Source organism: Diadema antillarum, unplaced genomic scaffold (assembly GCF_040938485.1).
Source record: "Diadema antillarum isolate AM-2024a unplaced genomic scaffold, OU_Dant_1.0 seq00000291_RagTag, whole genome shotgun sequence".
NCBI lineage: Eukaryota > Metazoa > Echinodermata > Echinoidea > Diadematoida > Diadematidae > Diadema > Diadema antillarum.
Window position 1 is genome coordinate 88,035 of NW_027271317.1, and position 12,390 is coordinate 100,424.

Sequence of the window (12,390 nt, forward strand, 5' to 3'; positions counted from 1 at the left end):
GACTTTTTATCTTTATTCAATTGGCAACCATAGGCATGTCTAGTGGCTACGATGATGGCTCCTGAAATGCACCTCTAGGCTGTAAGGCCTTGAGGTAAAAAAGGAACTAATTGATACAGAATATAAAGAAATATGAATAAGATTCCATCGTTGGATTTTTTTCCCTCATTGACAGTATACAACACTTGTTGGTGAAACGTCGATAAGTCTTCTGTGTGAGATGAGTATGGCATGGTGGTTAACTGCTAGTGTTGTATTATACACCCCCTTCCGTCCTGATCTAAAAACTAGTTTCTAAAGTACATGGTTACTTGTGAGATCGAAAAGGCAGTTTTTAACCTCAGCACAGTACAATGGTGATAGTCGCTTTTTTCGATACTTACGAACGAAACAACAAAGGTAAATCCGTAATAAACGCGTATGTGGGGAAAGATCACTGATAGCAAATGGGGAGGGGGGGGGGGAGTTGTCTTAACCCCTTGAGGACAGACTAATTTTGCTACAACACGTATTTCCCATAGACTACTCCCCGAGTTTGCTCACGACTCGTCCTCAACTTGTCTAGTCAGTGAAATGCTCAGGAAAAGAGCAGCAAAAGAAAGAGTTCTTATCGACAGAAAACAAAGAGGACTAAATTTATAATCTGAAGTTGTGTTGATGTCAGTGTCAATTACCGTCCAAGAAATATGTCCTAACAAAGACCTCAGTCATGTGCCAAGTTATTCGTATTTCTGGATATTACTGATGTCAATACTGTCGGTACCTATGCCTTCATATTCTTATAAAAACCATGATTCAAAACAGAATTCCATGAATAAACTTTGGTGACAAAATGATCAAATATTGACATTTTAACTCTTATAAATCACGGACATTTGTTTTTCATTATATCATATCAGGTATAGAAAACTTCATGACCAGGTTTAATATTGACAATCTGCTCCTCAATTCCTTTTATGATTTTGTTACCAAGCAACCACACGCACAACCCACAATTGTGAAACTTCTAAAGAACTCGTTTATCTCCTTGGAACCCAATAACGGCTACAGCTGTATAATACCGTATTTAAAGACTGAAGTTTATATGGGTGACTATCAATATAGGAATAGGTACCATATACTGTATTCGATGATTCTAAATCAATGCCATTTGAACGTTATTTTCCATTTTCAACAGCATATACGATGTGATGGCTGATATTTGATATGCATTGCACAATTATCATTGCATGATGGAAAGAGAATTTAACGACCATATATCAAGATCTCTTGGGTGTGGATGTTTTAGGTAGAGATTTAGACGATAAATACTGCTGTCATCACCAAATTGAAATTAGTTTGATGTTCTCTTGAGTACATTCAGGAGAGATATCTAACAGTAATGCTCATAACGCCCGGATATGAACGTACCTTGAGTTCCGGTTAAAAAATAAAAGAAAAAAATGCATTTTGTAATTTTGGTATTATATGACTATATTTTTTCTGTTCCATTGAAAATTGAAATTGAAATTGAAATTGACGGTGACATTATCTCTTACAAACCTTACAGTCACAAGCCTTCTTTAACCCTTCTGTTCTTTGAGTGTTGATTTTGTCCACAGAAATCCCATGTAGCATTGTACACCCCGAACAAAGTCCCTATAGCGACGCGTGAGGAGGTCTCTGATCTCTGAATTGATCACTTGCAGATTATGATTCGTTTTCTATCACTCCGGTTGACAATAATGACCTCCTAACGTAATTGAGTCGATCTTCGTTTTACTCAATTCCCCCTCCCCCCCCCCCCCCTCTGCTCTACCTATAAGCCATGAGTACATTACTAGAGGAATACCCTCGCATAAATTTTTGGTCACTATATTTGCCTATGTTTGTTTGGTTGTTGTTGTTGTTTTTTTTTTTTTTGACAGAGCCGCATTGAAAAAAAGAAAGAGAATATGTTTAAAAAATATGAATAATAACATGTGTTATCCTGTTATTGAGAATCGTTTTGATTTGGTGTAAATGCCGCTGAAGTTTAATCTTTTAATGTAAATCCCAGTATACATTAACAATCTTGTATACGGTTTTACGTGTGCGTATATGAAAATATCCAAATTCTTCATGGCTGCACATGGTAAAAAAGAAACAGCACGAACAACTTAAGAGAGAAACATGGCTGTGCCGAAACACCTTCCCGTTTTCCATTCATTGTACCATGTCTCACACAAAATTGTGTTCCAAATTTCCAATTTGTGTTTGCGTGTGTGTGTAAAGTTAAGTGTTTAATTTTCTAGTGTAAAAAAAAAATAGTACAAGTACATAAGAAAGGAAATATTGTGTCCAAATTATGCAATTGACATGCTGTTTGTTGTACTTTGTATACAGTAAAATGAACCGTCCTTGTATCATTTGAAGGAAAGTGTATACAGCCCACGGGGAAAAGTGTGTGTGTGTGTGTGTGTGTGTGTGTGTGTGTGTGTGTGTGTGTGTGTGTGTGTGTGTGTGTGTGTGTATGTATGTGTGTGTGTGTCGGTGTGTGTGGGTGTGGGTGTGTGTACGAGTATGTGTCTTTGTGTCTTTGTGCGTGTGTAATGTTTGTTGGTGTCATGAAAATACGTGTCAGACTGAAGCTCAATCCAATAATTGTCAATATCTAACATGTTTCATTCCTTCTGATTCCCATCATGTTCAAATGGCAAAGTAATATGACGAACCGTGACAGAGCATCAACCCATCAAAAGATTGCACAGAATACCATTATCCGTTTATGGAGTCAATATGAATATCTGAGAAGAGAATAGTCGTGATGTAAGTTGATGAGTGGTGTACCTCTCCTTATAGCAAACACAAAGTCCTCGCCTGGGAGTACCCTTGAACTTTCAATTAGACCTGACTTTGGATATGCCATCTTCATTCACAATAGGCTCTATATACGGTCTTCTGCGCGGGCTTTTGTCTGTTTGTTACATGACTTGTTTTTACCATCGAGCAATCAACATGTCTATTCATATCATATTTAAAACAATTACCTTTATGAGATTTATAAACTCTTTTGTCAGTGATGTAAGCTTTTCTTGTTATCCATCTGTGTGGTGCTCAAAAAAAGAAAAACACCAAAAAAAAAAGCGCAAGAAGAGTTAGCATCTGCTGCTAAAAACACGGCGTATAAGGTCTGAAAGAAGCCATTAGCGGTACTACGTGTGTGTTTCTTTTAATCTCTCCCTTTCTCTAAACACACAAAATCATTATATGTGAATAATATGTATACATCCAAGATGTTCATGCACTTAATGTCATATACAATAAATTTCTATTGTTTGATATGTATTATTGCATAATATATGGCTATATCACATGCACATACGCCTGGAATGGAAGGTTAGCACTTCATCTGACAATATTGTCTGGCACCGAGGCACTGTGGGATATCAAGATTCGCGAGGAAAAAAAAGAAATATTGTAAAGAATATTCTTAAAGTTTAGATCTGATTATTGCATTATATATATTATACATACATGCTTATATATAGTTTATGTGGAACGTGGTTGGCGTTACTGTGTGTAAACACTTTGGTCCGATACCGCAATTTCTGTTGAGAAATGTTGAAAATGCTCTTCGATATGCTGATTCCTTAAACAAAAGAAAAAAAATCTTTACAAGACTTTTGCAATTGATGTGAGAGTGGAAGAAGGGTCAAATATTCCAGGAATATCTCTTCGTTGCCAAATGTTTGCACACGATTTTAAACGCCATGCCGTAATTTTCTGTCAATTTTGTTAAAGATTTTTTTCCGTGTAACGTTCTCATACTCGCCCTTGACACGTGATTTCATTCACTACGATGCGTCTTCGAATCAAAGCATATAAAATTCTTGAGGTCGTTGTTATTCAATCTGATCGTCTGGGGAAAAGGCGTTATCTAATCCGATTACTGTCTGCACGAAGTCGAGAAACCTTTCTCTTTTTTTTTTTTTTTTTTTTTTTTTTTTTTTGCTTACCCTCTTTTTTGAGAGTGAGACACAAGCCTGACAAATCTAATTGTTGAGAACTTGTCCGTCTTGGCATGAAATAATTCTCACTTTGTATCGCATTGATACAGTTCACCCTACTCTTTTAATTCTTCAAATTGCAGTACAGTGTATTATGAATGATATGATACTTCCAGTCGATTCACAGTTTATAGACTGGTTATGAGGTAGAGACCTAAAAATCAACAAATTCGATAGAAATTTGCCGCAGATTTATCTGAACTCTTTGATTCGTCAGGATAATACAGATGTCTCATGAGGCGAACGGTAATCAGTATTTTGTCGACCTCTATTAGTCAAGGGAATTGAATCACGACTGTTCTCCAGTTTATTTCATTTCATTACATTTCATTGGGACGAAATCCAGTAAACGACACCGTATACCTGTTACAGCTGGATATGCTTTTGACAGACCGTCACTGCTCTTTTTTTTTTTAATTTCTTGCCATCAGTGTTGTTGCCTCTAGGGAAATTTAACGAAGAAAATGCAAACTGAAATTGAAAAGCATGAGGTTACTCTTCAAACCATTCATTTTGTCATTTCGTCTTTCAATGATTCACCTGAAAAGCATTTTATTCCTTCTTCTTCACAATCGGTCTCACAAAGTAAGAACAAACTTTTCGCGGCGATGGCTGCCAATACTTTCTTTTATAAGCCTATTCTTTACATGCTTGGTATATGTACCTACCGGTATTAATCCCTTGAAGAATTCCGCACCAGTAATATACTAATTTGTAAATGAAGAATGAAATTTTACAAGCACACTAAAGATTTTGATCAAAATCGAATCAAATGGTAGATCGATTTGCTAAATTTTGGCAAGTATGCATCAACTACAATGTAGTTGTGAAATAGTGGATTCGATTATGCAAAGGAGTGTGAGCTTATAATGTCATCACCGCACAATTTTCTATTGATACTGTACAAAAATAAGTACATGTACATAAAACATTGCCGGCGGAACGGGGGGGGGGGGGGGGGGGGGCAGGGGTCTCGCTCCACCCCCCACATTTTGTGCACCATACAAAGGAATACATACGGTGTCATCACTTTGCTCCCCCCCCCCTCCCACGTTTTGTATTTTTTAACCCGGAAGTACGTAAGTGGCATTAAAAAGAAATAGATAGAGATTTTGAAGTGTGAGTGCGGTAAGGTTGGTTTTTTTTTGCTCTGAAGACCCTCTATTTTCTGTTCTTTTTTTCTCGCTTGTCAGCTGAAGAAACCCGGAAGTGCCCCCCCCCCCACACACACACACACACACTTTTCAAAACGCTCCGCCGGCGGCCCTGTACAATGCTTTTGCGATGTCATTTCAGGCTGAATAACTTCAAGAATAAAACAAAACAGTAAACACACCAGGCAGATGTATATCAGTATATATACTTGAGACTGAACCATAAATGCGTTTTAACCCCACCCCACCCCCATCATCATCAACTCACGTCAACTGACGTCATCATCGCACTGTTAGCATATTCATTATCACAGTCCAAGAACTGTTTGTGAAAACCAGAAAAAGTTCGCTATCATAATTATTCAAAATCTTTAGCCGACTTTGATCATTTCATTTTTCACTGTTATGGTTGAGTTGAGGATTAAGCTTTTCTAATACTTAGAAACCACTTCATGAAATGCTAACGAGCACAACATTCTAGAGGAATTAAATGTTTATTTCATTTATTAATTAAAATATACAAAAACAAAGTAAAACAAAGCGATCCTATCATAAAAGGTGGGTCCTACATTTTAGGATCTCTTTGTGTGGGATATGTCAGCCATTTCACAACCAGTTTCATCAAATAAACTTTGAATTCCTTTTAGAATTATATGCTCTTTTATAGGAGGTTTCTCATTATCTCAAAAAAAAAATAAATAAACGTTGGAAACCTGAAGCTCCATCTCAACCAGAACTGTACCATTCCTTTATGAGGCATGTATCCCCCTTTTATTTCCCGGATATTTTATCTAAACATTGGCCGGTTTTAGGTTTCAGATTGACAGAAGGTATCCGTAACATTTACCTTGTTCCTGTGCATGATATCGTACCAAAATGATCAGCCCCCATTGTATACTGCGAAATGAGGTACAACGTCGCCATGGTAACAGAGAGACATACCATCCAGCTAGACGTTTTGATTATTAAGGGTAATCTGCAGACTACACCAAGGACAAGATGAAAATGAATAGACATCAATACCCAGGCGAACTGCGGACAGTCACAAACTTTAATTTCAGGCAGAAATTAATGTCTTATTCTGGGCAATGTTAGGTGGCGCTGTTTTGTTTTTGTTTGTTTTTGTGTGTGTGTGTGTGGTTGTTGTTTTTTTTTTTCTCATCTTTGTTATAGTGAGTGGTGAGTGAACAAATACTCCGATCTGAATCATTGCTTGCGTCAATCAAAAGCAATTTGATTTTTCTCGTACTTTTTTTTTCTTTGTTCTTTGTTCTACTTGGGAGACACGCAATGAAAACATTCTATTACTCGGAAAATCATACGATTCATTGCATTGAATGATAGGATTATATGTGTATCATTGCAAGGACACGGCAAGTCTGTTTCTTCGTGCGTGCCCTGAAACCTCAATGAAATGAAAACACTGATGCTATAAAGAGCTAAAAAAAAAATGGATTCGATGTTTTGTGTTTTAGTTGATTGTAATGGTCTGATGATGCGGTAGCGTGTATCTTGTGTCTGATTGTATGAAGCCAAAGAAGAATTAAAGCATGTTGTATAGGGAACTGGCTGATAAGAACTGACACAACATTAGAAGTGTATAGGCCATAGAGGTTATTTCTTCAGATTACATTGCTTTTTATTCCAGAATACTTTTGCTTTTTTGCTGAATACAAACGTTTAAGCGTGTTTACAAACAATGTGTCTCCTTACGATCTTCTTTGATAGTCAGTGACAATGACGTGTTAACAAACATCCTCCACAAATAGCGCCCTCCTTCTACTCAAAACTATTCGTACTTTACAATCTTTAGATTAACTAGTGCTACGTACAATACAGTACAAAACAAGCTTCAACGTCTTGGACGAAAACATTCCCTCAAAAAAAAAAAGTCGAAGTTTTAATAGATTCAAACACTGTAGAGTCTCTACATATTTATTCCCTACACTGTGTCTGGAGATATTAAGTAGTTCCGTACGGAAATGCGCCATGCTTCCACCCACATCGTTCTACTTTAAAGGGACTAAACAAATGCATGTTGACTTTGTTGATTCAAAATACCCTGGTCTTCACTAATGTGGGCAAGATAATATCTAAATATACGTGCCATGATTTATGTTGTCTGTTTTATAATTCTTCTTCTTCTATTTTCCTCGGAATTCTTGGAAACGCCCACAAAGATCTTCCAAACCAAGATTCTGTCAGTGACATCATCATTCCATTATTCGTATAGTACCTATATACTCGATATGATTAACAAACGACATTGGGATGTATGCCTTTCCCGAAACTGAGCTTAACTTGCATGTTTCCTTTTAAATCCTTTTGTTAATCATATCAGTGACATGGAAATGTGCAAGTTACGCTCAGTCTAGGAAAAGATGCATTCCAAAGTATTGGATTAATCGTATAATATAATATTACTGACAAAATCTTTCTTGGTAATGTTTGCTTTTTACGCATATCAAAGTAACCTGAAGAAAAATAGTAGAAAATTATTATAAAGTATATGGATTGTATTCACCATTTCCGGCTTGACATCTTTCTCTTTTATAGCTGCGTACAAACCACTGGACGCAGGTGTACTTTAAAACTTCGTTTTAACTCATTATTCCGTCTTCACACCTATCATGCAAACAGAGCGTCAGACCTATACGGACGGCCATATTTGATTAAAACGAATGTATTGTGTGTGTGTGTTTTTGTGGGTCTTTTTTTTTTGCAAGGATATCCTCGCACAATTCCTTGCCCCGACTGTTAAACCTGCACACACACTTACACACACACACACACACACACACACACTTACTCTCTCTCTCCCCTCTCTCTCTCTCTCTCTCTCTCTTTCTTTCTCTTCCAACATGCTTGTAGATAATTATGCCAGCACCTTTCACAACGCACGACAGGAAAGAGAAACTGGATTATTAAAAGTCATCCAAACGTTACCTGTATAATACAAGTCTGATGACCCCCCCCCCCCCCCCCCGCTTTTGTTTCCCTATGTTTACTCATGATGCATCTATGCAGGGCACTAAAGTAAGATTACGCAGGTACCTCTACCCATAATAGGGGGGAGTACAACGACTGAACTCTTTATAGTGGAAGGGGCGTGTGCCATAGAGTTGGATTATTAGCAGCTCTATGGCGTGTGCGCACGTAGCGCGCACTACATACCGAAAAGCCACTACGCTCGTTTGGCACTGTGGGTACAAGTTTGAAACCACCTGAAGTGCTGGCCGGTGGCGGCCATTTTGGGACTTTGCTATGGGGCACCAATAAGGTGCCAAGTGTCACATGGCTATTTTGTTACAAAAAGAGTAATTTTGTCTACAAAATGGCATTTTAAAATCATTCATTCCGTTGAAGAAATGTTCATCTTGTCATAAAACCAGTTGTTTTGTTAGGACATGGTCATTTTGTCGACTAAAGAGCCATTTCGTAATGAAATAGCCCATGTGATACTTGGCGCCCCATAATTTACACCAAAGTGACTTTCCACTGAGGAACGTACGTTTCTTCTGCGTACCCTCTTGAACAGCAACGCATAGTAAAGTGGGCGGGGCCTAAAGGTGGAGTTCTAAAATGGCAGCGCCAACTAAAGCAAAGCGCTGGCTTCAAGCACTGCGCTTAACGTCACTTCCACTATAGAGTTCAGTGAGTACAACGTCTATGCACGGCGGATACTTGATGTGTCAATGACCACGAGCGTTTAATGACTGTAAATCACTTTCATCTATGAACATCGTAACATGATGTACCTACTACAGACGCCTTTAAGTCATGGAACTGCAATTTTCATGACACAATGTCTTCTTCAACTGTGAAACATCGAAGATCACGAGCAAGCGTCGAAATCTACGTTACAAAAATATGATATAAAATTATATTGCATGGCACAAACCGACGCTTCATTATGATACAATACTCGCAGGTTGTGATGACATATAATTACGTTCGTCTCAAAAACCACGCCCCCAAATGGGTACGTGGAACACCATGTTGGAAACATTATTGTGTAACTGTATTTCTCCTCGGCTAGCAAATGTCCTTGCACAGGTTTTCATATTTACAGACGACTTACAGTTTTACGAACAAATAAAGAGGATCATTTCGATCCGAACATTTACAAATAGGCAGCAAAATTTCATTTAGGCAGTCTTTGTAGTATCTTAATAAGATCATAATTCTATTATCAATATACGAATGTTCGTTTCTTCATCGTTACTCAATTGAACACTTTCACCGGAAGAAAAATACTATGCGGTACAGAGTCTTTTAAACATGACGTCATAAAAATGGCATGAACAGCATTATGTGTGTATGAATACATAAGTATATCACAATCATGTCTATATGTACATGCATGTGTGTGTGTGTGTGTGTGTGTGTGTGTGTGTGTGTGGTCTATGTTTATATGTAAATATTCGGCTTTCTGTTGATCTTCAATAAAAAGCAATAAAAGTTTCCTTTTAAAAAAATCCTATGTGCTTAGACATGTATAGAAATAATCTTATACGTCGTACAGGACAAAAATCAACGTTATGCATACATTCATTTCCTACACTGTAATACTTTGTTAACGGTATTATTGTTATTCATTTTCATTTTCATTCCTAGCTTCATTCCCAGGTATCGGTTGAGGCACCGAAATTACATGGCACAAGACGCTCTTTGTGTGTAGTCTATATTGCTTGGACTTCAAGCTTTTCTTGAGTGGCAGTTTTCCTCACTTGTGTATTTAGCTACATGAACGATACAACACATACATTGTACGTCTTTTATCATCATTCCGTGTATTAATAATGTCAGCTTCTATGTGCAAATGTCAGGGATACAGTGTGGTTCAAGCATTCACGTGAATTGTGTTTCGACCTTCCCACGGATGAGCCGTGAATACCTGCCAGCTTAACCTCAAAATCTTCGCTTTCGCCACTTTCTCCGACGAGGGAGCACCATCTGTCCCCTGATTGGTCAGTTTTGCTCTTTACGCGCCCGGCAGGGAACAAATCGAACAAAAAGCTGAGGTCACGTGCATCGCCACATAATAGAGAACATAGGACCATTACAAACTGATTCTGTGCCACGCGTTTTCGTCGCTTGATATCTAGAAACGTAAACGTTACTGTTCCCTCTCCAGGTGAAAAACAGATGCCATTGATTGTACGGCCTCCAATTGCAATACAATTCGGACGTCTAAACCTACGCATGGAGTCGGCAATATTGAGAGAAAGAGAGAGACATCGCGTAATTAATGTTATTCAACGTCATTTATCCGTGCATTCACCAAGTTGACATGTTATTGTGTGTCGTGTGCATTGAGTAAAGAAAACATGCACAAAGGGTACGCACATAAACGCACAACCACACACGCACAAAACACACATTCACTTAGTATCGGGTTGTCTGCGTGTCTATATAGGCGTTGAACCTTTTGAGTGTTTTCCATTTTCATTCGACATGCTATCATTTCCTTCAAGGATTTCCGCACTCACCCATTCCATTGCTTGTAGATTTTTCTCAATATCTAACATATCTAACAAATTGGAGAAGAAATTTGGTAGTTGATAACCTAACCTCAGCAGATGCTTTCTTTCTTTTTTTTTTCTTTGCCCTTTTATTAAAAACGTCATCATTTTCCAAAGAGAGCGGAAATGAGATCGTGATATAATAAGCCGACACCTGCTTGGGAAAGATCGTATGCTTCACACGAATGAGTTACTGGGCATTGTCAATTACTTTGGATGGTATGAAAAAATATATATGTATTACAAGCATTAACGAAATAATTGTAGGCATTTTTCAGACTTCATTATTAAACCCGACGCAGTCGTTTCGTACGATTTTATGTTATTGTTGTTGTTGTTGCTGCTACTGCTCTTATTCTCCTTGTCATATTCGACAAGGACACTTTACACTCTAGAATACAACGTCTTTGATTAAAAACAAATAAAAAAAAACAAATATGGGAAAAGACTTCATTTACGGGAATTCAACAAACACAAATCATCTCTATGTCCCGAATTCACAAATGTTGCTTCGATGATTACAAGCCGTGGTATTGATATTGTGAAAATAGGCAAACCTTGTACATGTAGGCCTACATGACACCAGCTTGTGTTCAATATCGGCTGTCTTTATAGGCATACGCAATGTGTTGCGACTTTCAAAATGTGCATCCTCAAAGGACTAGACTTGAACTACCCCTGTGAAATCCGGCCAAAGTAAAGAATGAGAGAACGCGATAAAGTTTGCGATGATTCATTATGCTTATTCTAATACCTTGAAATTCAGCTCATACAAGCAAAGATGGTAGCAAAATGGCAAACATATCGAATTTGTTTTTTTTTTTCTTTTTTTTCTATTCTCAACAATCTCTTGTCCTGTCTTCAGTGCAATCTACGTAGTTACCTCTCATTCTGGCACTCGTGGCCATTTATTTTGTCATTTCCGGTGTGGATGAAATGAAAACGCAGTCCTTTCAAAGAAAACTATTTCTTCTCTACCTGCCACCCGCTCCCTCTCTCTCTCTCTCTCTCTCTCTCTCTCTCTCTCTCTTTCTCCGTCTTTGTGTTAGCAGCCACTCCGTGTGTATTTCGGCAGGCGAGTTTGCCACCTCAAGCTTTATTAGCACTGCGTGATATTTCGTCCTGTGCGACATGAAATTGCTCCCTGCCTCATTTCACTATCAATATGGCCTTGTATTTGTTTTTAATTAAAGGGGCATTCCGTCCGGACGATTTTCATAATTTCACATCATGTAGTACATAAATCAACAGCTCCATGTATAGATCCGTGGAATTATGGTCCCTGAGCAGATAAACCAATAAATTGAAAATCTTAGACAAATTACACTGAACAGTGATGATGACATCAGAGCCTCATATATTTCAGAAATGTAGTAGTGTAGTTCTTTTACAATACCGCTCGCTCAACAAGTTTACCTGCGAAAGATCCATGCATACCTTCTTCTTTTGTTCTGCTTCCTTGAGCCCCAACTCATGCATTCTTATGGTGAGGCTGTCATGTCATCATCCTTATTCATTGCAATTCATTATAAATTTTGAAAACATTCTCATTACTTATCCCAATCACTATAAATTCTGAAACTCTGTACTCAGTTTGACTAATTTATAGTTGTTCAAATATAAAAGTCTGAAAATCATCCGGAGGTCCCCTTTAAAGACAATTCAGTGAAGTTTTGGGTAGTC

At 37.9% G+C, this 12,390-nt stretch overlaps 1 pseudogene; it reads right to left on the reverse strand.

Moving 5' to 3' along the window:
* Positions 1 to 12,390, reverse strand: part of LOC139730097 (guanylate cyclase soluble subunit beta-2-like) — a 41,679-nt pseudogene that overhangs the window by 27,926 nt on the left and 1,363 nt on the right.